The sequence below is a fragment of the Psammomys obesus genome, unplaced genomic scaffold, assembly GCF_907164565.1.
Source record: "Psammomys obesus unplaced genomic scaffold, mPsaObe1.curated_primary_1811, whole genome shotgun sequence".
Classification (NCBI taxonomy): Eukaryota; Metazoa; Chordata; class Mammalia; order Rodentia; family Muridae; genus Psammomys; species Psammomys obesus.
The window spans coordinates 9,618,772-9,645,517 of record NW_026589137.1 but is presented as its reverse complement, the minus strand read 5'-3'; the positions used below and the strand labels follow the sequence as shown (position 1 = coordinate 9,645,517).

The following is a 26,746-nucleotide window of genomic DNA, read 5'->3' as shown; positions in this document are numbered from 1 at the left end:
GCTATTAAAAATAAAGAAATTATGAAATTTGCAAGGAAATGATTGGACTAGAAAAGTTCATCCTGATTAAGGTAGCTCAGAAGCAGAAAGACACACATGGTATATACTTACTCATAAGTGGATATTAGACATATAATATAGTATAACCATACTAATATCTATAGACTGAAGGAAAAACCTATTTTTAATTTTAAAAAAATGATAAATAAGGACATAACAAAAAATGTCAACTAAAAGCAAGACTGAATTCCTTCAGAACAAACACCAAATGTCTAACCTATGGGGCCCAGGATGGAATCATCTTGTTTCTAAAGATCTTAAGTAGCCCTTCCACATTGCCTGCAGCACAGACAGTCTCCATCATGGACTGGTTCCACTCCATGCATACAGTGTTCATTGATGGAAGTCCCATGATTCTCATAATCATCATCTTGGAGTCTATGATATAACTTAGACTTTATTTTCAAAACTTCATGCAAGGGCCTGGAAAGATGGCTTAGCAAATAATAGCACTTGTTGCTCTTCCAGCCTCATCTACAAAGTGATTCCAGGACAGCCAAGGGTACACAGAGAAACCCTGTCTTAAAAAACAAACAAGCAAATAAACAAAAAAAAACAGAAACAAAAAAAAATCATCGTCACTTAGGTTTTTTAAGATAAGGACCAAATGCAACCAGATTATTTGTCATGGCCTGTAACTCTTTCTCCAAAACCTCCTAAACCATGTTTCTTCTGTCTACATTTCTTTGATCCTTCAGAGTCCTACCAAAATATCCTACTAAATTGTATTTATAGCACTCTAGGACTTTTCTAGACAAACATTTCATATTCTTATACATTCACCCTCTAGAAAAGTTCCGCTGGTCTATGAACTGCTTGGTCAGGTTTATCACAGTAAAGGCCCTATCTTATCTTACTGAATACCAGTTATGTCTTTGCTATGACAACATACATGACAAAAATGAACTTAAGAGAAGAAAGATTTACTTTTGACTTATAGATCAAGGGGATACTACAGTTCATCACAGTTGGGAAAGATTCAGTGGAAGAAGCTCATGCCGTTTGGTCACATTGCATCTGAAATCCGGAAACAGAGAAACAACAGGAAGAGGGATCTGGCTATGAAGGCTCACTCACAGTGAACAATTTTCCCTAGTAAGGCTCCACCTAATAAAGGCTCTGCAAACTTCCCAAATAATGCTGCAAAGTGGATTCAAGTACTTAACCGCAGAGTCCTATGAGGGACATTTCACATTCAAACCACAACAACCTCACTTGGTGTAGGGAAATAAAATTGGTGGAAGTTCTAGGGAAGATTTTTTTTTTTTTACAAATTCTTTTTTTTAATCTTTTATTTTTTTTTATTAATTACACTTTATTCATTTTGTATCCCCCCATGAGCCCCTCCCTCCTCCCCTGCCAATCCCACCCTCCCTCCCCTTTCTGCATGCATGCCACTCCCCAAGTCCACTGATAGGGGAGGTCCTCCTCTTCTTTCTGATCTTAGTCTATCAGTTCTCATCAAAAGTGGCTGCATTGTCCTCTACTGTGGCCTGGTAAGGCTGCTCCCCCCTCAGGGGGAAGTGATCAACGAGCAGGCCAATCAGATTATGTCAGAGGCAGTCCCTCTTCCCATTACTATGGAACCCACTTGGACACTGAACTGCCATGGGCTACACCTGTGCAGGGGTTCCAGGTCATCTCCACAAATAGTCCTTGGTTGGAGTATGAGTCTCTGGGAAGTTCCCTGTGTTCAAATTATCTTGTTCTGTTGCTCTGCTTGTGGAGTTCCCGTTCCCTCCAGCTCTTACTATTTCCCACTTCTTACATAAAATTCCATTCACTCTGCCCATCAGTTGGCCATCGGGCTCAGCATCTGCTTTGACAGTCTATACTGCAGAAGCTTTCAGAGGCCCTCTGTGGCAGGTTTCAAGGTTGTTTCCTGTTTTCTTCTGGCTTTCAGAGGCCCTCTGTAGCGGGTTCCGAGGTTGTTTCCTATTTTCGTTTTCTTCTGATGTACATTCTCTTTGCCTTTCAGGATGGGGATTGAACATTTTAGTTAGGGTCCTCTCTTTTGCTTAGTTTGTTTAGATGTACAGCTTTTAGTGGGTTTATTCTATATTGTATGTTTATATGAGTGAGTATATACCGTGAGTGTCTTTTTGCTTCTGGGTCAACTCACTCAGGATGATCCTTTCCAGGTCCCACCATTTACCTGCAAATTTCATGATTTCCTTATTTTTCATTGCTGAGTAATACTCCATTGTATAGATGTACCACAGTTTCTGCATCCATTCTTCAGTTGAGGGGCATCTGGGTTGTTTCCAGCTTCTGGCTATTACAAATAAAGCTGCTACAAACATGGTTGAACAAATGTCCTTGTTGTGTACTTGCGCCTCTAATAGCAACAATCAATAAATGGGACCTCATGAAATTGAAAAGCTTCTGTAAAGCAAAGGACACCGTCATCAAAACAAAGCGACTGCCTACAGATTGGGAAAGAATCATCACCAACCCTCTATCTGACAGAGGACTCATATCCAATATATATAAAGAACTAAACAAGCTGAAAAGCAACAAACCAAGTAATCCACTTAAAAAATGGGGAACAGAGCTAAAGAGAGAATTCTCTGCAGAGGAATATCGAATGGCAGAGAAGCACTTAAAGAAATGCTCAACCTCATTAGCCATTAGGGAAATGCAAATCAAAACAACCCTGAGATTTCACCTTACACCCATCAGAATGGCCAAGATGAAAATCTCAAGGGACAACACATGCTGGAGAGGTTGTGGAGAAAGGGGAACCCTTCTCCACTGCTGGTGGGAATGTAAACTGGTACAACCACTCTGGAAATCAATCTGGCGCTTTCTCAGACAACTAGGAATAGCGCTTCCTCAAGATCCAGCCATACCACTCCTAGGCATCCAGGGAAGATTTTATTAACCATTTTTCATGGCATAAATAATAATCTGGTAAGATCCAGCTTTCTATGTGAGAATTTAAGCTTCTAAAAGATAGAAACAATCAAGTTGCACACTTCAGATACATTCCATAGCCCCTTAACACATGTTAGCACTCAATACATGTTTTTTTAAGTGAAGGAAAATCAAAAGTGAAAAAATGAGTTCATTAAAATAGATGGCAAAACCTTGCCTAAGAATACAGTGACAGCGTGCTGGAGAGATTGTGGAGAAAGGGGAACCCTCCTCCACTGCTGGTGGGAATGTAAACTGGTACAACCACTCAGGAAATCTATCTGGTGCTTTCTAAGACAATTCAGAATAGTGCTTCCTCAAGACCCAGCTATACCACTGCTAGGTATATACCCAAAGTTTGCTCAAGTACACAAAAGGGATATTTGCTCAACCATGTTTATAGCAGCTTTATTTGTAATAGCCAGAACCTGGAAACAACCCAGATGTCCATCAACCGAGGAATGGGTACAGAAATTGTGGTATTTTTACACAATGGAATACTACTCAGCAATCAAAAAGGAGGAAATCATGAAATTTGCAGGCAAATGGTGGGATCTAGAAAAGATCATCCTGAGTGAAATATCCCAGAAGGAGAAAGACAAACACGGTATATACTCACTTATATAGACCTGTAAGATGTGATAAACATAATGAAATTTGTACACCTAAAAAAGATAATCAAGAGAGCGGACATGGGGTAAGATGATCAATCCTCATTTAGAAAGAGATGGGATGTGCATTGAACGTATGACAGGAGTCTACTGAGCGCATTTGAAAGACTCTAACTAGCAGTGTTTTCAAAGCAAAGAATCATGACCAAACCTTTGGCAGAGTACAGTGAATCATAAGAAAGAAGGGGAGTTGTCTGATGAGGAAAGGATAGGAGATCAACAAGGACCAAATATATCTGGGCACAGGGTCTTTTCTGAGACTGACATTCAACCAAGGACCATGTATGGATATAACCTAGAACCTCTGCTCAGATGTGGCCTGTGGTAGCTCAGTAACCAATTGGTTTCCCACAGTGAGGGGAACAAGGACTATTTCTAACAGGAACTCAATGACTGGCTCTTTGGCCTCCCCACACCCCAAGGGAGGAACAGTCCTGTTAGGCCACAGAGGAGAGCTTTGCAGCTAGTCCTGAAGACACCTGGCAAAACAGGATCAGATGAATGGGGAGGAGGTCCCCCCTATCAGTGGACTTGGAAAGGGGCACAGTGGAGATGAGGGAGGGAGGGAGGGACTGGGAGGGAATGAGGGATCGGGACATGGCTGGGATACAGAGTTAATAAAATGTAACTGATAAGAAAAAAATAAAATTAAAAAAAATACAGTGACAGATGAGTTGGGTTGCCCAGTGCCTTTCATTTCAGTCATGGTTAGAATACTCCTCATGTGCCAAACTTATGGCAGACCAAGGTAAATGAGGATTGATTGGCATGACAAACTCTCTTTGTCAAGAAGGCATGGTGTGCTTGTTGTATACAGTCATTCATTTCTGGGATTGGACAGGCCGTTGAACTTTAAGAATTGGATGAGGTAAGGAATCTGCCAAAAGAGAAATCTCTTTGTGTCATCACAATTTTCTGGGTTTTGTCTGTGTGTGGCACAGGGCATGTGTGATTCACATACCGCATTGGCAACCCAGCCTGTCCCTGCTTGCTGGAGTGGTTAAAAACTTTGTCACACAAGTGGCCAAAGAACAGCTAATTTACAGACTGAAAAGAAGAAAAACCATGGCCATGCTGTCATCAGAAGCCTTGGCATTTGCTTCATCTTAGTTGCTGTATTGCACAATATTCAACAGTGTAAAGTTACAAGTTGACCCAATGATGTTGTCCCATTGTGCCTGTGACTCAGTTATTTCTGGAAAGATGGAATAGCCCAGTGCCAAGCTGACACAAAGGAAGTGCTCACTAACATTGGAATGAATGGGTCCCTTGGGATTTTGTGACATATGGGTACAGGAAATACCCATATGTCTTACCCACCATCTCATTCCATACTCAGATACAACTCTGTGCTAAAGCACAGAAACAGCATTATAGTGTTCTGACCATGAAAGAGACAAGAAACCCCAGTTATCTGGTAGAAATTGGAGACACAGTTTTGTCCACTATCTTCTTTTTCAACTACCATAGTGTTATCTCTTAGAAGTCTAAAACTTCATTTCAGTCAGCATTAATCTAGTACTTAATTTGGACCACATTCTGTGTATTTTTCTAATGTTGTAACTATAACACTAACATTATACTCATTACTATGAACAATTTTAGTAATAATTGTTACTAACAGATATTGAGTACCTACTGTAGGCCCAGCACTAACCTAAGTACCTTGCATTCATTGTTATACTTTTCCACATGGATGACAAACAAACAAACAAAAACTACCTGTGTGCTTGGTACTGTAATTGTGTTCAATGAATAAAGGCATTGGGATTGAGTTGAGATTCAAGCCTAATTTGTCTTGCTACAGAATCATATTGTATGTGGTTTCCTATAATAACATCAATCTCATTGTAATATGTAAATTGGAAAACATCCCTCTCCTTAGAAACTTGATATCATACTTCAAAAAAAATTCAACTTATTTCCTGGACTATTGTTGTCTTGCACAAGCTACCCTACTTTTCCAGCTTTCTCTAATTTTCTCCCTTCTTTGCTTTATATGGACTTGATTTCATAGCAGCAACTGTGTGTTGCTTTTTACTGAATTTGATAGGCTGACTTGGCCATTTAACACTTCTCCTGGCAAAAGCCTTTCCCATTCCAAAACAATTAACCAGTAGTTACAAAAGGGAAGAGTATCCTGTAATTCTCAGTACCAGTGCTGTTCTAGGGGAGCTTGTCAGTCTATCGTCATGCTTTTTTACTCTCATTTGTGTTATAAGATTCAAGGAAGTTTACTGCATCCCACATCCTGTCCAGCAACAAGAGTAATGTAACGCTCAGAGGTCAATATGGACTCCAATTGTCACTCATACATGGATGAGAACATGTGTCTAAGACAGGGGAAAGGCAATGCACTGACCTGGCAAACCAATAAATGATCAAAACCTCGTTCCAGTTCTCCTTTTTAGCTGGGAAATATTAGATAAAACTATTCACTTTTTATAAGCTTTAATTTCCTTATCAATCAGTGAAAATAATTCCCTCTTCCTTTAAGAGATTGCTTTGAATATACAATGAAAGAGGATGTAATTTTGTAAAGCACACATAATTGGGCGTAATAGTAATGCTTATTTTGTCCATTCCAGGTACTGCCCTAATCTATTCACATGTATTATTGCCACTGATCCTTAGAAAAAAGCCTGTGATAATATCTCCATTTCATAAAGGGGAAAAGTTAATCAAAGAGATTATTAATTGGTTTATTCACCATTTCCCAGCTGGGAATGATATCTGAATAAAGATTTACCAAATAATAATAATAAAATGTCAGTAGGTGGAGTATCACAATGAGTGGGAGGCAAATGCAAGTGAGCTTAGGGTGTGGCATATTTGGCCTATATAAGAAGTAGTGGGAAGCCCAGTATAGGCAGAGAAGAGTGAACAAGGTCAGTTTGCCTCTTTCTTGTTGTGAAAGTAAACTAAAGCAACCAGCCAAGGGGGAAGTAAAAAAGGAACCGAGAATAGAAAGCCCCATGTTGTCCTCTATTTTCAGCAGTTACAACTTACAGACATATGAAAGGAAAGAAAGAGCAGGGGAGTGAAATGGCTGAAGTGTTGAATCCCTGTCTAGTTTGTGGTGAGTAAACAGCTTATCATTAAGCACCATAGCAAATTTCTGAGTCTCCTGTGCTTTATTTCTCCCCAAGCACTGAGATGTAATTACTGATGAATGTGCCACTGGAACCTCAGCATGCAACAGCATCTTGATTCCACAGAGCACAAAATCATGAAAACTGTAATGGGTAGATTGAGCTTATTTTTCTTGGACTAATAAGGTGAATTCATGAAATATTCAGATCATTTTTATGTGTACTCTGCTTATATTTATTATCACAATTCCTTGAATTATTTGATTAGCATCACTGACTGTCTGGAGCCTGTTAATGCATGTACTATATAGTTTGAACACAATGACATTAATGCAGATCTTTAGTTAAAAGGTAAACCTGCAAAAGGTAAACCCTGTACTATTAGGTTTTTCTAAGGCCTTTTTTTTCTACTCACCATGAAACCAGTCCATAATATTGGAGGCTTAAAGACAGTGAAGGTGTTTTAGAAATACCTCAACCAGTCTACATGAGAGTGCTCCCCTTGTCTTTATAGTATTGTAAATACTGGATAAGAAGATTTAGCGGGTAGTGATACTTGTGAAAAGTATCACTATTGTTGCTATGCATTATCTAGATGTATAAGAAAATGGATAGATACACAGTGTTTTCTGATTTTTTTATTCTATATTTTGAAACAGTAGCTATTATTATTGGGTTTGAAATCAATTGCTAGACACTTTGGCAAATGCCTTGTGCATGCTATCTTATTTAGTTTATCTAATAACCAAATATGTACCATTTACTCTATTAAAATGTTCAGTAAGGCTCAAAGATGTTAAATAACTCATCAAGAAAATGGTTATGAAAACTATGATTATATAAGAGCTATAGGCTATCATATTTTATTTTGGTTTTGTTTTAGTTTATGAAGGCAAGCTTTCACTGTGTTGTACAGATAAGAATCAAAGTTTCTCAATCTTCCTATTTTCATCTTTATAGTTCTGGGCTTACTGGTGTATGGCGTTGCTTCCAGTTAGGCTCTAGGATTCAGTATCTTTATATCTGCACTGTAGTGTATTTCAAACGGGATAGAAATACAGCACACACATATCTTGAAAAGGCAGATTTCAGCTCAAAGAGGGTTGGTATCAATTATTCTCTTTGGTCTGTATGAAAAAAAAAAGTGACCAGAAAGTGAAACATTCGAGGTAGTAAGGCAGCTCCAGCTTGAATAATTCTTAGTCAGGGGTAGGTACTTGAACTCCCAAGGAAGTGCTAAGGAGATGTATAATTTTCCAGCATGACAGGCTGGGTAAGGTAGAGGACCAATTGATTAATTCTAATTTGTATAGATACCCAGATTAGCAATCAGCAACTTCACCAATTCCTGTGCCTGGGGTGGGGGTGGGGTCAGCTAGAGACTTGTCCAGGTCACCTACCTCTCTCAACCCAACACTTTTATAGAAACCTGGCCTTCAACCCCCCCCCCCCAGTTCAAAATTTGGCTTATTTTCCACCACCTCCAGAAGTTCCCTCAATTCCATGAGCAGTAGACAGATAAATAAAATATCCTCGTTAATGAAGATATTGCCTCTAATAGTCACTCAAAGTGACCCAAAGACCTGCAGACCAATATCCTACAAGATAACTACTGGAAGTAGTAATATGTGCTTTGGCAGATCCTCTAAGTGATTCTGATGTGCATTTACATTTGGAAAGCACTATCTAGACTGACAAGCAGAGCTCCGAATGCTGCAGACATCAATAGGCAGATGGCTCATCAACTCTCAGACCCAGCATAAAGCATAGATTGTCTCATAGAGAAGGAATTGGAGAAGGACTGCAACCTTGAGCTAGACCTGCAGAGCAATGTCACCTTCATATACACATGACACTGTTGGATAAGTATACAGAGATTGGGAGCAAGGATGTCATCAGTTCTTGTTAATCTATACCTGCATCAGAGAATGTAGCTTTGCAAGCTCAGCAGTTGCCCAGAGGCATGCCAGCTACACTGTGGAGGGTGCAGTCCCTGATGGTAAGGATACTGCAGCCTGGAATTCTGAGTTGTAGAAAAGATGAGCTACTTTGTTACACCTCCTGAATGGCACTCTCTTGGCTTCGACATTACACAGCTACAGTTGTAGTGTCATCCAGTTCCAGTTAGAGCAGAAGTGTCAAGGAACAAGGGGAAATATGTGGAAGTTGCTATAGTAATGAAAAGCTAGGATAATTATACTAGAGCCAATTCTAAGAGAATGAGAGGCCAGGAAATATGAGTTTTTAATATGTGAGATCAGGAAAGCTTTCATGGAGGAGGTGCCAGTTGAAATGGATGAAGTTTGTGGAAGTTGAATTTGAAAAATGGTAAGTACTATTGTTTCCAAAGAAGAGACTATCATGACCTAAATATGGGGGCATGCAAATGCAATGGAAAAAGCTCACAAAATTTTTTTGGAAGGTGGAGTTAGAGGGACACATTCTGGGTTGAAGCTACTTAGCTTAGTTGCTGCCTCCATAATTTTCCTGGAAAATTGGCTTTAACTATGTTATTTAACATTGATTGGTCTCCATTTTCCTACCTGGAAATCAGGAGTCACATAGCATATTTCACTTGGCTGTGACACAAAGTAAATGAGATAGTGAACTGACATCGCTACTGCAGGTCTGTGCATGGCACACACTCTAACACAGGAATAGCTATTGGACTTCTTGTGTTACAACAAATGTGATGCTTTGCTCTCAACAGTGGGAGTGGGACACAAAGTTGGAAAGATCATTTTTGACATGATATTGTTGAGTGGGCCTTAAGAGCTAAAGACTTGGGGCTTTTATTCCAAAGGCATGGATTATGTGTTGTTGGAGAATAAATTGGAGCCAAGCCACAGCAGAAAGAGTAAGTTCACATACCTACTATATTTTAGCTATGTCAGTGACAGAAAGGTGATATTAGAGAGAGAGAATACCTCACTATTCCGTATAATCCCGATTTTAAATTTGCTGATCCTTCATGTATACATATGAACAATCTAATAAGGGGACAGTGAAAATTACCAGTTGGAGAGAAATTTAGATAAATTGATAGTCCTAATATGACAGACAACCTTTAATTAGCCTAAGTTAAGCTGTGAAGAGAAAAAAAGGGGGGGATCAGATCATCTAAAAATATTTTCTGATGCTGGCCTTTTTGTAACACAATTTGGGACATGAGCAATTCACACATACTTGATAAACTGAAGCACACTCTCTTTCACTGGCAGACACCAAATCTGTAACAACACAAGGAGTCCTCCCATGAAAGAGATGATTAGAAATTCTAATAGCAATGCATACTGGGTCCTAATTAAGGTATTTTCTAATGCATGTCTAGCAATATAAGTGTCCCCCATTTGGACTTTGATGATAACTAGAGTATTCTTTAGTTCCCAATCAGGATGTACACAATTCAAATCATTCTCAAGTCTTGGGCCAGAAGGAATGATCTCATTTGGCACATTACTGAGCTTCTGGGAGGAGGAAAGACAGTAACTGCTCACAAATATTTTGTCATTGGCTAACTGCAAAGTTGCATCTGTTGGAACAATCCACTGTAGGAAGCAGGGTCACTCGAATATTAAAGAATATCCATACATACTCAAAGTAAGCCTGCTTATCTGACACTGATGAAGCAATTTTGAAACCAAGCTATCTCCTTTCTTTTTTTCCCCTTGCTTCGAGAGCATACAAACACATCCATGTCAGAATGTATACCCTGATAGCAGAGCCTTTTCAAAGAAAACTTTCTGTCTTTGGCTGCCATGAAACATAGATTTTTGGGTGGGAGAGAGTGCATAGGGCAATAGTTGCAATGCGGTACAATGCTTGCAAAACAGTTTGATGTTTACCAGAATAAATAGCACAAGTTCTGTGCCAGTTCCCTCTAAGATCTATCAGGCTTCCCTTTTATCCATGAAAGGCTAAAAGCAGAACACATAGCTGGGTGTAGTTAGACCAACCAGTTAGATTGACCCAATTCTTTTTAGAAATGCAAAAGCCTGCTGGTTCTTGGGATTAGCTGGTTGGTATTGGACTCTATCCCCATCTGTATAAAACCTCCTTGTCCAGTGCAGCCTGAGACGGCATCTGCTCACCTCAGCAGCTTGTTTTCCAAGCCAAGATCCTTCAGCTTTGTGCATAACTCGACATAGATCACACATCACATTTATTTTTCGTAAAGAGAATGTGCTAAACAGCTGTGGTGGAAAAAGTGGGTTGGAAAAAAATATGAATGTTTTGTTTCCAGGAGACAGGTAGAATCAGAAGGCAGTTAGGGAAAGCCCAGAGAACTTCAGAGGCAGGCAGTCATGTTAGAACTCAGACTAAAGAGAATGTGGGGGTCTAGGCAAATTATACTTGAGGTTTACCCTGCTGATAGCAGTTCCTGCCTCTGTGATCCATAGAGTTCACAAAAAAAGTCTACATTACAAAATTCAGTTAGCTATTAGTCTCAGCTGTGCAATACAGCCTACCGGAGAGATTGAAAATATGTGCCCACTCCCTTTCCCCAGCAATTCTGTTCTTCCTTTAAAGATATAAAATTACAAATGCTGGTGAGGATGCAGAGAAAGGGAAACTTTTACACTGTTGGTGGGAATGTAAATTAGTACATCCATTGCAGAAAACACTGTATGGGTTCCTTAAAAAAATAACTGAAAATAGAATTGCCATATGGTCCAACTATACCACTATTGAACATATACCCCAAGGGATCTAAGTTAGCTTATCAGAGAGATGTCTGCACACCCATGTTTATTGCAGTACTATTTATAAAACCAAGATTCAGAATTGTCCAAGATGTGCATCATTGGATAAATGAAAAAAAAATGTTAGTACACACACACACACACACACACACACACACACACACACACACAGTCAGAGATAAATACAGAGAGACAGAGACCTAGAACAAGGTCCATTGTGTTACTTTGAATGAGATGTTCAAATCATTATGAACATATTATTGATTATGAATCTCAAGCATCTAAATACTTGCTCCTTAGTTGGTGGTACTGTTTGGGGAGGCCCCGAAATGTGGTCTTATTGGAGAAGATATGTTACTTTAGGTGAGACCTGAGAATTTAAAAATTCACACCATTTTTAGATTCTGGTTGAGGTTCAAGGCATGAGCCCTCAGCTTGCTGGTATGTCTACTCCTTACTGTCATACTTCCTTGTCTCAACAGAATCCTATCCTTCTACAACCATAAACCAAATAAGCCCTTTCTTCTATGAATTGCTGCGGTTATAGTATTTTATCACAACAATAGAAAAATGACTAATGTTCCCTATTATCTCTAAGAAAATAGATGGGCCTAGATGACAAAACACTTAACCCAGTAAGAGTTTATGCCATAATTGATATGGAATCAAGTTAGATAATTTCTCGCAAGCTCCTTTGGCTGGAAACAACATCCCCACAAGAGGCATGAGCAAACTAAATTTTGACAATTTAATGAAGACTATGTATTAGAAAATATTATTTTGACAAATTAAAAAAATTATGAACATAGTAACCTGTGCTTTAGTTATATGTAAGATATTCTCTGTGAACACATGTTTAAATATTTGATTCAAGGCGTGATGTCTGCAACCAACTCAACTGGATTAAGAAAGGAAACTACACAGAAAGCTAGAGAGGGAGAAACTGAGAAAATATGGCAAATGCTAACAGTTAGTGAATCTATGTGAGTGACAAACATATTTTTGTACTAATTTAGGATTCTTTCATTAGCGTATTTTTTTTCCAAATTAAGAAAAAAAATATTTTAAAAAGTTACAGATTCCGTAAGATACAACCAAATTTGGAACCCACTAGCATTGTCTGCAGCCCTTGGTAAAGCAGAAGGAAGGGGGATTTGCTGGCAATGAGAGAAAAGGAAAGCCTTCCTATGTCACTATCCTACACCAATGCCTTCTGCCACTATTCCAAGCTTGGGAGATACTGTTAACAATTTACAAAGCCTAGCATGGGGATTGCGATTCAGGATTTCATTTTCTTTTTTGTATCTTTTTATTCCCAGACTGGATTTACAATTCAGGGCTTCGTATATGCTAGGCAAACACCCTCTTGTTGAACTGTAGTCCCAGCCCAGATTCTGTTTTTGCAGTAGATGAAGCCAATATCACTGTTTCACAGGCTACCCTTGAAGTAGCAAAGCCCTTCTCCTGAATTACACTCCAAGAAAACAGTCAGTAAACACTTTTGAAGCTAGCCATAAAGATATTAGCATTGTAAGAGAAATTGTCTAAGTGAAGGACGATAGCCATGCAGAACTACAAATCTGAGTAGTTTACCATGACAACTCCCCGAGAGTCTCATCATCTGCCGAACAGAACAGAGTGCCCTGCACAACGAGTTTGCAGCAAATAGAAAAGGGTAGGAATTGTTCTCATCAAAAGCAGGCCGAGGTCATAGGAAAGCGGCCCTTTCTGGTTGGTGTCATTTAGAACCCAGATAACAGTGTTACAGGAAACAGCATCATTCTAGTAATGAGCCAGGATACAAGCTGCTGCTGCCTCGCTGGTTCTTCTTCGTGGGGACTGATTAGAAACAGAATTCCAAAGAAGAGTTTCATGCTGGCTGTGGCACGTTTTACATTTGTTGCCTATACTGTAAGCGATCAAAAATGCCTTTCCCTTATGGGAGCATATGAAGAACAGACTTTGCCTTCATTAGAATTTTCCAGACGTTTCCCTACCCGTCTTCTGTGGTACATTCTTTCCCCTCTGCTACTATGCTGTGCCCATATTTTCTGTTCATTGACTTTGAGGCTAGACAGTTGACTCCCATTGTTTACATCCAAATGAACGACAACTAACATGGATGCATAGGAGGCAGCTGGGCTTTTCTGGGAATCCATAGGAAGTTTCTAGAAAACAAATAAGAAATGCCTCTGAGTTGGCTGGCACTGAGTTTGCATCTTAGCTTTACCTTTTAGTAGTTGTGTTAATTTGGATAGGCTCCTTTAACATCACTGAAGCATAGGCTCTGCCTCTATAGAATGGAGGCTATCCTCATAATAAATTTACAGGGTTGTATTAAATGGGATAGAACTTACACAAAGTGCTTAGCAAATGGAAGACAGGTATTCATTTGGTGGGTATATATATGTCCAAAGAAGCTCAAATCCAATCCAATCCTCCTCTTTTTCCTAATTAAGCAAACTTGAATGTATTACATTGATTTAACTCTCTGTGCCTTGGAACTTTTACTCTTAAATCAGGTTTGCACTAACATAGCATAGGGGAGTTCTAAGCAATAAATGCGGTCAGACAAGTGTTAAACTCGTGTCAAATATGTAGAAATAGTCTCAGCCAACATGAATTAACCTAGTTTCCTTGTTATCATTATTAATAATTTTCCTCTAGGTTCCTTTTTGTCAGTCTAGCACTCTTTAAAATGATTGTTTGCAGCCTCCTCCAGTAGGAGGAGAATTTGCATTGTCATTTCCCTAAGGGCAGAAGTCACATACTTTGTACCATTTCAGGAGTCTCCTTGGGATCCAGTAGAGGCAAGTGTTCAGTACATGAAACAGAGCATCCTAGGTTTGCTGCAAGTGTCAACATCAATAGCTTCCTTTCCTGGGTCCTAGTTTTTGCCCTCTCTCTTTTGCATGGAGATTTAATATCAACTCTTTTAACTTTGTCTGTATTTCTCTTCCCTCATTGGGGGTGATAATAATAATTATCCCTGAGAATTTGCTGTGAGGATTAAAGTTGTTTTTTGTTTTGTTTTGTTTGAGGATTAAAGTTTTAACACAAAGTGGGAGCTTCATAAGTGTTAGGCATTACTATTATTTTAAAAAAAAAGTCCTACAGTCAAGCATCATGGGAGTCACCCTATGAGTCTGCATGACACTCTATGTACATGCACTCACAAACACCTTCACTTCTACCCCAGGTTGGAAGCAGGAATAGAGAGTACAATTACTACAGAATGGGCAAAAATACTCCAAATTAGAAATGGCATTCTGTGTAAAATTTTCAACAGAACTGTGAGCCATTGAGATTTTTATTTGCTTGTCTGTGAAGCAATTTTTTTTAATTTTTATTTACTACAGTTTATTCACTTAGTATCCCAGCTGTAGCCCCCTACCTCCCAACCCTGCCCGAACTCCTTCTTCTCCTCCTATACCCCTTCCTCAGTCCACTGATAGGGGCGGTCCTCCTCCCCTTCCATCTGAACATAGTCAATCAGGTCTCATCAGAACTAGCTGCATTGTTTTCCTCTGTGGCCTGGTAAGGCTGCTCCACACTCAGGGGGAGGTGATCAAAGAGCCCACCACTGAGTTCATGCCAGAGACAGCCTCTGTTCTCAGTACTATTGAACCCACTTGGACACTGAGCTACCATGGACTACATCTGTGCAGGGGTTCTAGGTTATCACCATGCATGACCCTTGGTTGGAGTATCAGTCTCAGAAAAGAACACTGTGCCCAGATTTCTTGGTTCTGTTGCTCTCTTTGCAGAGCTCCTGTCCCCTCCAGGTCTTACTATCTCCCCCTTCTTTCATAAGAATCCCTTCACTCTTCCCAGAGTTTGGCTATGAGTCTCAGCATCTGCTTTAATGCCCTGAAGGGTAGAGTCTTTCAGAGGCCCTCTGTGGCAGGCTCCTGTCCTCTTCTTGTTTTCTCCCTCTTTCGATGTACATTCTCTTTGCCTTTCTGAATGGGTATTGAGCATCTTAGTCAGAGTCTTCCTTGCTGATTAGCTTCCTTAGGTGTATGTTTATCCTATATTATATGTCTAATATACACTTATGAGTGAGAATATGCCCTGTATGTCTTTCTGCTTCTGGGATAACTCACTCAGGATGATCTTTTCCAGTTCCCACCATTTACCTGCAAATTTCATGATTTCCTTGCTTTTTATCGCTGAGTAATATTCCATTGTGTAGATGTACCACGATTTCTGTATCCATTCCTCAAATGAGGGGCATCTGGGCTATTTCTAGCTTCTGGCTACTACAAATAAAGCTGCTACAAACATGATTGAGCAGATGTTCTTGTTGAATATTTGAGCATTTTTTGGATATATGCCTAGGAGTGGTATAGCTGGATCTTGAGGAAGCGCTATTCCGAGTTGTCTGAGAAAGCACCAGATTGATTTCCAAAGTGGTTGTATGAGTTTACATTCCCACCAGCAGTGGAGGAGGGTTCCCCTTTCTCCACATCCTCTCCAGCATGTGTTGTCAGTTGAGTTATTCATCTTAGCCATCTGATGGGTGTAAGGTAAAATCTCAAGGTCGTTTTGATTTGCATTTCCCTGATGACTAAGGACGTTGAACATTTCTTTAAGTGTTTCTCTGCCATTTGATATTCCTATATTGAGAATTCTCTGTTTAGCTCTATACCCCATTTTTTTACTTGGATTACCTGATTTACTGCTTTTTAACTTCTTGAGGTCTTTCTATGTTCTGGATATTAGACCTCTGTCAGATATAGGTTTGGTGAAGATCCTTTCCCAATCTGCAGCTTGTTGTTTTGTTCTGTTGACAGTGTCCTTTGCTTTACAGAAGCTTTTCAGTTTCATTAGGTCCCACTTACTGATTGTCGCTCTTAGAGCCTGTGCTGTTGTTATTCTGTTCAGTAACTTTTCTCCTGTACCATTGAGTTCTAGGCTATTCCCCACTTTTTTTTCTAGCCGATTTAATGTGTCTGGTTTTATGTTGAGGTATTTGATCCACCTGGACTTTAGTTTTGTGCAGGGTGATAAGTATGGATCTGTTTGCATTTTTCTACATGTAGACATCTAGTTAGACCAGTACCATTTGTTGAAGATGCTGTCTTTTTTCATTGTATGGTTTTGGCATCTTTGTCAAAAATCAGGTGTCCATATGTGTATTTCTAACTGAAAATTATCCCCCTTAAAATGAATAATCATGTGACATTTAATATACTTTCAGTATTCCATAATTATGACCTATGTCATAAACCATAATTAATTTTGGTTTCTATTGTTGTGTTAAAACACCATGATCATAAACAACCTAGGGAGGAAATGATTTATGTTAGCATTACAGCTCTTATGTCAGTGTCCATGGCTGAGAGAAGTCAGAGCAGGAATTCAATCAGAGCAGGAACTTGGAGGCAGGAATTGATGCAGAGGCCATGGAGGGGTGCTGATTATTTACTTGCTCCCCATGGCTTGCTCAGCCTGCTTTCTTATAGCACCCAGGACCACCAGCCAAGAGGTAACATGTCCCACATTGGTTTGAGCCTTTATACATTCATCGTCAATTAAGAAAGTGCACCACAAGGTTACCCATAGACCACTTTGTCAATAGAGCTCTTCCAAAAGGGCTAGTTTGTGTGAAGCTGACATGAGAGTCAGCCAGAACAGCCTCTGAATTCTTTTGACTTGATTACTCATTTACACTAGCTATGTCCACAGCAAAATGGCACCTCATTTGCTTTTTCATCAAGCCTCTCACCGTTCCAGATTTCTTCCATCCAAACCTTATTTATGCAGACTCTTCCTATTTCCCCCCCCCTCTTTGGGGTCTAGTCATAACACACACACACACACACACACACACACACACACACACACACCAAAAACAAAAACACCTGTTAGAAGACTAAGGTGTAAAAACTATGGAAATGTGCCAGTACCAATCATTGCACTGCTAGAATGGATTTGGATTGGTCAAGATTCTTATTTCTCTGATGTACTCAGCACAGTTTCACCTGTCTTCTAGTAGTCCAAAGGTCAACAGGCAACCCAAAAGATAAAGTTATCAATTATAGCCTGAACAAATCATAGTGCTATTTATGTCTTCTCTTTTTGGACTCATAGTGGTTTCAATAAATTGGTGCTATATTAAAGCATCAACCATATTGCAAAATTACCTCCGCAAACTCTGTGAAGCCAGAGACATCTACTGAATATTTGTGTATATGAACAAGAGGTACTATAAAGAAGTTTAATGAAACTACAAGGTACTCAAATGGAAACAGACTGGTGGATCAATGGAATCAAATTGAAGACCCAGAAATAAACCCACACACCTATAGACACCTGATTTTTGACAAAGATGCCAAAACTATACAATGGAAAAAAAGCATCTTCAACAAATGGTGCTGGTCTAACTGAAAGTCTACATGTAGAAAATTCAAATAGACCCATATCTATCACCCAACACAAAATTAAAGTGCAAAACCAGACACGCTAAATCTGTTGGAAGAAAAAGTGATGAAGAGTCTTGAACTCATTGTCACAGGAGGCAATTTCCTGAACAGTACACCATCAGCACAGGCTCTAAGATTTACAATTAATAAATGGGACCTCATGAAACTGAAAAGCTCTTATATAATGAAGGACACTGTCACAGAGGCTGCTATGCAGATTAAGTGAAGATGAAACATCTGAAAATGTCTTGTAGTGTCTGCCTCAAACTGTGTCCTCAAATGATGGGGGTTCTTTGGTAAGTTAGTTTATTGCTTTTGAAGGGTGGATTACATGCAGAAGGACAAAGAGACTACAGTAGCTAGGCCAGATATTTTAAGATATTTTAAGAGGTTGAGATTCTTCAAACACACAGGGCTTGAAATATATTGATTCCTTGAAATATAGGCAAGATTTTGAAACACAGCTGCCTCTATTTACACAGTAAAGATTTATGCTTGAGTCATTGCCTGAGTTCTTATGTGGGCTATTTCTGTTTCTCAGAAATGTTGGGAAGGGGTAGTCCTGAAGCTCAGTTAAAGGCCTTTCTGTTCTTTCACCATTCACTTTCTTGGCTTGTAAATGATTTAGCAGCCAAACAGACAGGAGTCTCTAAGTAAGAAATAACTTGTTGTATATTTAGCATACATATAAGCAACAAGTCAGCATAAAAGACCAGGAAGCAGTGGAGAAGAGCAGCATTCTTAGTCCAGGTAAAGTTCTTTTAAAAATGAACTATTTTCAGAAATTATATTTGTTCTATGTGTTCACTGCCATTAGTAGAATAATGCATAGGCATTAAAGTAAGCAAGGTACTCCTCTATTTTTCCTTCATTGAAGAGTAAGCAATAATAACAACTTTGATTTCAATCTTCTCATTACCTTCTCTATGTACATACAAATATATACAAGCATGAATCAGATATATCTATACAGGACACTGTCATTTGTTCTAAAATGTGATTATGGTATGTATGTTTCTGATGCTAAGAAGTGTATCACTCTCTTACCAGCATACACATAGATACAGATCTGGTTTCTTCTTTTAGACAGACACATGGTAGTCTATACTACAAATATATACTAGGATTCATTTAACCATTCTTCAATTATTAAACAATGCAATAAGAAGTAGGAAGCTAAAGGACAAGTTAACAACAACAACAACAAAAGGAGCCGGGTGTGGTGATGCATGCTTGTAATCCTAGCACTCAGGGAGGCAAAGCCAGGTGGATCTCTGTGAATTCAAGGTTAGCCTGGTCTACAAAATGAGTCCAGGGCTACCAAGGCTACACAGAGAAACACTGTCTAACTGAAAAAAAGAAAAAAAAAAGGAAAAAGAAAGAAAGAAAAGGGATAGTGCTTTACTAAGGGAGTTTATCTTCCAAAAATTTGCTGATTAGTATGATTAAATATCAAGGACACAGCAGGGACATTGATATTGATTATAAAATTACTTTCAGGAGGATGAGGAGATGAGTTTGTTGCTAAAGTGCTTGTCCAACACAATATGAAGACCCATGGGCAAGATGAAGGTGGCATTAAGGGCTTGCATTCCCACCACTGGGGGCAGTGATGGTGGAGAAAACGCCTTAGGCGGTTCCCTAGGAGGATTCCTAGGGTTTTCTGTCCAGCCAGTATAGCCAAATCCATGAACTGCCAGTTCATTGGAAGTCCTTGCCTCAAAAGATAAGGTAGAGGCCTAGTGAGATGGCTTAGAAGATAAAGATAATTGTCTCTGACTTCCCCATATGAGCTGTGGCACATGTGACCATCATCCACAATAATGATGATGATGAGGAGGAGGAGTAAATTTAAAACTAAGATACAGTGACTAAGGTAAACATTTAGTATAAACTTTTTTAATTTTTTTAATTACACTTCATTCACTCTATTTCCCCCCTGTGGTTCCCTCCCTCCTCCTGTCCCAATCCCTCCTTTCGTCCCCCTTCTACATGCATGCTCCTCCCCAAGTCCACTGACAGGGGAGGTCTTCTTTTCCTTCCTTCTGATCCTAGTCAATTAGGTCTCATCAGAAGTGGCTGCATTGTCTTCTTCTGTGGCTTGGTAATGCTGCTCCCCCCTCAGAGGGAGGTAATTAAAGAGCAGGACAATCAGTTCATGTCAGAGACAGTCGCTGTTCCTATTATTATGGAACCCACTTGGACACTGAACTAATAACCAGAAGCTGGAAACAGCCCAGATGCCCCTCAGTGGAGGAATGGATACAGAAATTGTGATACATCTACACAATGGAATATTGCTCAGCAATAAAAAACAAGGAAATCATGAAATTTGCAGGTAAATGGTGGGATCTAGTATAAACTTTTAACCTACACACACACACACAAACATATGGACATGTACATATACATATACTACACACAGTATTTTGAGTTTGCATGGAAATATTAAAAGGTTAATTTATAGTTTTACTTATTAAAGCCTTCTGTCACATACCGCTTCCTGGATATATAAAGCTGAATCAAGCTATTTTTTCATGTTTATAATACTGCAAGGCTTTTGTTTGCTTGCATTGCTAAGGATTAAACCAATGGCCTTATACTTGTTAGCCAAGTGTTCTCCTGAGAACAAGATGTTTTATGCCTTTTTAAGAACTTTTACAATACAATTCTAGCCCGTACAATAAGATTTTTTTTTTTTTTTTTTACAACAGGAAGAATTAGGCACAGAGAAGCAAGGGATTTATCCAAAGTCACATATATAATTAGCTACATAAATGATTTGAGTTGAGCTTAAAATTCATTATCTTGTGTTTCCCCCCTCCCTGGACCAGTGAAGAAAGTATCACATGAGATACTAATCAGTTCCATTTTTCATTAGGCATTTGTTGGGTCGCACTTGGCCTAACTTTTTTTTTTTTACTCTAGGCATCTATATCCCTGCATCTTTCCATGGTTGATTTAACACTGGCTGAGCACCAATAATGTGCTAAGCACTCTAGATATCTAAATTTGTTGGCGTGAAATCTAAAACAACTATTGCTGTTCATAGGTAGAAAAGCCTACAAGAACATTTCACCTCTCTAAGGTTTTTTTGTTTTTGTTTTTGTTTTTGTTTTTTTCTATTTCTGCTTAAGATGCCTCCAAGGGAATTTCTTGTTGTCAGATAGGAATATGTAGTAACTGGTCTCTGAGTAGTTCTGAAAATATGGACTCAGTTTGCCTGACTTGCTCTTGAAGATCAGTGCATCCATTTGTTCTCCTTTCTAGAATAGCAAGTACAAACCAGTTTTCTCTTCTGATGAGTCAAAACTGCAGCTTATTCAAAATGGAATGAGTCAAAGGATTTTATAATGGTCTCTGTGACCCTGACCATATTCTCTATCAGTTGAAATGTCTTCTTTAGAGGAGTAATATCTTAGTTCTTTCCTGCCAGGAACATCTAGTTAGTCATATGCTCTATTGGCCATATTATATGCATAATTTCTGAAATGTTTTGAAAATGTGCCATTTTCCAAATCATTCTTCGGCCATAGGTATTGATACTTTAAACAGCCATAGAAAGGTCCCTGCAGATCTCTCTGATTTTTTTTGTGTTCTCTAGTCCACCCTATCTATGTTAAAAGACATATTTCCAAGAGGACGTTCTAGCCATGTCATTTCCCTAGTGAAAATTACAGATTTTTCAGAGTCCCTTTGCTCATTTATCTGTTTATCATTTGGCTTCCATTCACCAGGGATCTCTTTATTTAAGTAATAAATAAAAAGTGCTTAAGCATCTACAGTGTAAATCAGATGAAAGTAGACAAGCTACACAAAATGTAGATAGACCCCCGTTATAATAAAAGAAGCCCAAAGTCTTCCTATTTAGTGCCCCTGGAAAAAGACTTGGGCTTATGCTACAGCCTGAAGATCTTTCCATAAAATCCCTTAGTTTGGCATTCAAGACTGTCCTAACCTAGCTTTTCACATCTGATTATCTCTCAAAAGACCCTTTCATTCAGGAGTTTGGTCCTCTGCCACAACTGGGTCATTCACCACTCCTTTGCTTTTGTCCATGCCGTGCCCTAACCCTGAAATGCCCAATCCTGTTCTTTGTTGCTGTCTGACCTACAGTCATTCTTCAAAGACTAGATCTAGCCTTACTTTACAAAACCCATGTGCTTTCTTTGTTTCACAGTCTAGTCTCCTTGATTCACAGGGACCTGCTTCCTGGCTTATATTGCTTTGTGTAGCTTGTCAACTTTCACCTGATTTACATTTTTGGACAATTCCTTTTCTTCATTACAGTTATGTCTATTCAATAATTTATTCATTTTGTTTTTTTCTATTCTTCACAGTTTATTTTTGTTATCATTCATTAATTAACTTTGCATCCCAATCAGAACTTCCCCTCCCTACTTCTCCTCCAGGTCCCTTTCTCTTGTCTCCAATCTCTTTCCTTTATACACAATTCCTTTCTTCTCCGAGAAGGGGAGACCTCCCACGGTTACCAACCCACCATGGCATATCAAGTTGTAGTAGAACTGGGAGCATCTTCTACTGAAGCTAGATAAGACTGCCCAAGTAGGGGAAAAGGATCCAAAGGCAGGCAGCAGAGTCAGAAACAGCTTCCACTCCTATTGTTAGGGGGTCCCACATGAGGACCAACCTGTACATCTGTTACATATGTATGGGTGGCTTAGGTCCATCCCATGGGATGCTCTCTGGTTGTTGGTTCAATCTCTGTGAGCCCTATTGGCCCAAGTTAGTTGATTTTGTAGGTTTTCTTGTGGTGTCCTTGACACCTTTTGCTCCTTTAATCCTTCCTCTCCATCCTCCACAAGATTCCCTAAGCTCTGCCTAATGTTTGGCTGTGGGTCTCTGCATCTGTTTTCATTGGCTGCTGGGTGAAGCCACTCAGGTGACAGTTATACTAGGCTCCTGTCTACAGCTATAGTGGAGCATCAGGGTGGGCTCTCTCTCATGGCATGGGACTCATGGGCCAGGGTGGGCTCTCTCTCATGGGCCAGTCATTGGTTGACCATTCTCATACTTTCTCCTCCCTCTTTATCCCTGCATCTCTTATAGGCAGGAACAATTGTGAGTTGGAGGTTCTGTGTCTGGGCTGATATCTCTATCCCTCCATAGAAAATCTTGCCTGGTTACCATAGGTGACTGTTTCATGTTCCGTATCCCCTATCACTAGGAATCATAGCTAGCTTGGATGACATCACAGATTCCTGGGCCTTTCCACTGTCCTAGATTACTAGCTTGTCCCAGGGATAGCACCTCATTGATTCCAGTTCTCGGTCCCACCTTCCTCCACGCACTTGGTCCCTCCTGTTCCCCTCCCGCTCCCTTGACCTTGAGTTCCTTCCACTAGTCACTTCAGATGTCTATTTTAGTTCCTTTTCTCTGTGAAATTCAAGCATCCTCCCTTGGGTCCTACTGGTTACTTAGCTTTTTGAGGTCTGTGGATTGCAGTATTGTTCCCCTGTACTTTATGATTAAAATTTGCTTATAAGTACCAACAATGTTAGTCTTTCTGGGTTTGTTACCTCACTCAGGATGATTTTAAAAATATGAAAATGCTTCATGAATTTGCATGTCATTCTTTCGCAAGGGTCATGGAAATCTCAATATGGTCCAATTTTGGTATATGTGCTGCTTAAATGAGCACCCTTTGTTCATTTTAAGTCAGAATATTTGTTCATTTTGATTTTCTGAGTTGTATATTAACTCCTTATGAATCATAGTTTACAAATATTTTCTCTTATTCTATCAGCTGCCATTTAGGTCTTGATTATTTTCCCTTACTAAACATCAACATTTGAGTTAGGCTTATTTATTTCTGGTCCTTAGCATTGTTTGAATGTGCTCATGTCCTGTCTTTTAAATGAGAGTCAGCGTTTTCTCAGAATACAGATAGTCTTTAATTTCTTTTATGTTTTCTCTTATGCTATCCTCTTCTCTGCCAGGCACATCATAACGGCTCTGAAAAGTGTGCTGACTGAGTCATTGAATCCTGTCAACATATGACCAGACATAAGTGTCTTACCAAAATTCTTCCATTAACTGGGATCTTAAAGTATAGTCATTCCAAATTGGTCCAAAATACAGAAATGGATTGTAGGATTAAATACAAAACCTAAGTCAATCAGGAAGAAGATATTTTTGAAAGGTCAGGTGGGAAAATTTTATCAGGTATCTGTGATATTATACTGCCACTAGTGTGTTAGCTGCATCGGTGTGGGAGACTAGTGTTAGAATAAGTGAAAAGGGACATGAAAACCCAAGGGATAACCTTGATAATTTGCTTACTGAAAACTGTGTGCATTTGTATGCGTGCCTGCTTGAGTGCTTGGGTGCATGTGTGTGTGTGTGTGTGTGTGTGTGTGTGTGTGTGTGTGTGTGTGTTTGGACATGTGTTTGAGTGCAAAGGGAAAGATTGCAAGATGTAAATTGATTTTGTAACCCTGAAGATTGTTAAATGTTTGCGTTATTTCCAACAGCAACCATTATTTCACATAGAATGTTGCATCACAAACATGACCACTATTTACTAAATCCTTTCATAGTGTCTGTTCATTACTCATCTCACTTGTCCAACATCAGTTCTTAGGCCATAGCAGTTCTTTATCATACATTTGCATAATGAAGAAAGAAAGAACAAGCAAGGAGTGGAGGGACTGAAGGATAAATGGGAATACTTATGAAATGATTACATCATCTATTCTAGGAAATGCTAGAGATAAATGGAATTTCCAAACTTGATACTTTATTTTAAAATCGGTGTTGCTGTTGAGACTCACAAAGTTAAACAGAGTAAACCCAACCTGACAAACATAGTGGTCCCATCTTTATCTAGAAGAATTCTCAAGGGAAATTAGAATATTTTGACCCAAATGAAAATGTAATATAACAAAATGTGTGTAATTCAGTAAAAGGTGTGCTGAAAGTATTATTAGCAGAGATGGTTACATTAAACAAAATGGATATTCTTAACTCAAAACACAAATTTCTTACTGATAAAATTAAACAAAAAGGAAGAAACTGGACTCAAAGCTAGAAGAAGAAAAACAAAAATATGAAAACAGATAAGATGAAAAATTTAAAATGATAGAAAAAATCATAAAAATCAAGGGTTAAATCTTTGAAAAGATAAATGCAATTGTTTAACTTTGCTACACTGACTAAACTAACAAATAAATAAAATGCCTCACAAAGCTAAAATTGGGAATGAAAAGGAGCATTACTAACAATGCTGCAGAAATTAAAAAGAAGATGGTGAGAGTACAATAGGCAACTGCATGATAAGTTTGATAACCTATATGAAATATGAAAACAATAAATCCTAGAGATACATTGGAAAGTACTCATAGAGCTGTAACTATGAATAAGGTTGGGACAGCAGTACAAATGCTTCAATGAAAAATAGCCCACGACCCAGTGTCTTTAATTTAAAAAATTTTAATTTCACCTTTATTTTTATTAGAATATACTAGTTATACAATGTAATGGATTTCATTATAGTATTTCATAATTTCCACCTTCCACTTTGGTCCTTTTCATTTTCTAAGTTGCTTCTACTTATATCACCTTTCATTGTCCATTTCCATTTTTTCATCCACGATAGTCTTTTTACTTTAATTTTCCCATAAAATTCATGTATTGAGAAAGAAATCACAATATTTGTATTTGTGAATTTGTATTATTTTACTTAATATAAGAATCTCCAAATCTATCTACTTTCCTATAATTGATAACACCTTTTTTCTGATTTCTATAAAATATTTTAGAAAAATTTGCCACAATCTTTAACTTATCTTTTTAAATTGTAGAAGACACTTCTTATTTCATTCAGTGTGCACCCTGATATCAGACAAAGACACTGTAAAAGAACTACAGACCAAAGGTTTTTATGAATATTGACAGCTTTCCGAAAAAGAATATTAGCAAACAGAGTTAAGCAGTATATAAACAGATTATATGCTATTTTCAAAAAGTAATTTCTTCATGATGATACGCAAGGGTAGTTGAATATAGAAAATCAATTATAATGTTATTATAATCAGTATAATGTTGTTGGCTATTTTATGTTAACTTGATACAAAATGTAGTCAGATAAGAGGATGCAACCACAATTGAGGAAATGCCTCCTTAAAATTGGGCTGGAGACAAATCAGGGCTGGTTGTCCTGGGTTCTTCTATGAGAAAGCAGGCTAAGCAAGCTATGGGGAAAAAGCCTAGGTAGAAACTCTCCATGGCCATTATATCGGTTCCTGTCTTCAGGTTCCTGCCCTTACTTGCTTCAGTGATGGACTATGATACAGAAGTTTTACACTTAAACAAATAAACAGTTTGCTTCCCAGTTTGCTTTGGGTCTCTGCAATATCAACCCCGACTAAAGATATTTAGCTACATTAACCAGCTAAGGCCCAAAATCACAAGATAATCTCGTCCTGGCACAGTGGAGCATACCTGTAATTTCAGCACTCTCGGATGCAGAGGCAAGAGGATGTGTATGTGTTTGAGGCCAGCCTGCTCTACAAATAGAGTCCAGGACAGCCAAGGCTACACAGAGAAAAGCCGTCTTGAAAACAAAACAAAACAAAAATCACAATATCATCTCAAATGAAAAGCATTTCATACACATCAGCATTATTTAATGATATTCAAAATGCTCTGGAAAATAGAAACAGAAACTACTTCAACCCATTATAAGAGTACAAGTAAAAAAAAAAAAAACAACTCAGTTTATACACAGCTCAGTCTTTTATGTTAAAAATCACAGATGTCACAAAATGCCCAAGAAATTATAATTCAGCAAAATTACAGAGTATAAAATTACACAAAAGTTCTTTGTGTTTTTATACATTAGCCAAATGATAACA

The 26,746-nt window shown here is 38.7% G+C and overlaps 1 protein-coding gene and 1 non-coding gene across 2 annotated transcripts in view; one reads left to right on the top strand and one right to left on the bottom strand.

Annotated features, from left to right (window-relative positions):
- Nucleotides 1–26,746, top strand: part of Pak3 (p21 (RAC1) activated kinase 3) — a 336,231-nt gene that overhangs the window by 66,240 nt on the left and 243,245 nt on the right. The gene's annotated exons all lie outside the window — the stretch shown is intronic.
- LOC129674916 (U6 spliceosomal RNA) lies at nt 23,430–23,532 on the bottom strand. Its single transcript, XR_008719855.1, has one exon. It is a non-coding gene; the product is annotated as a U6 spliceosomal RNA (small nuclear RNA).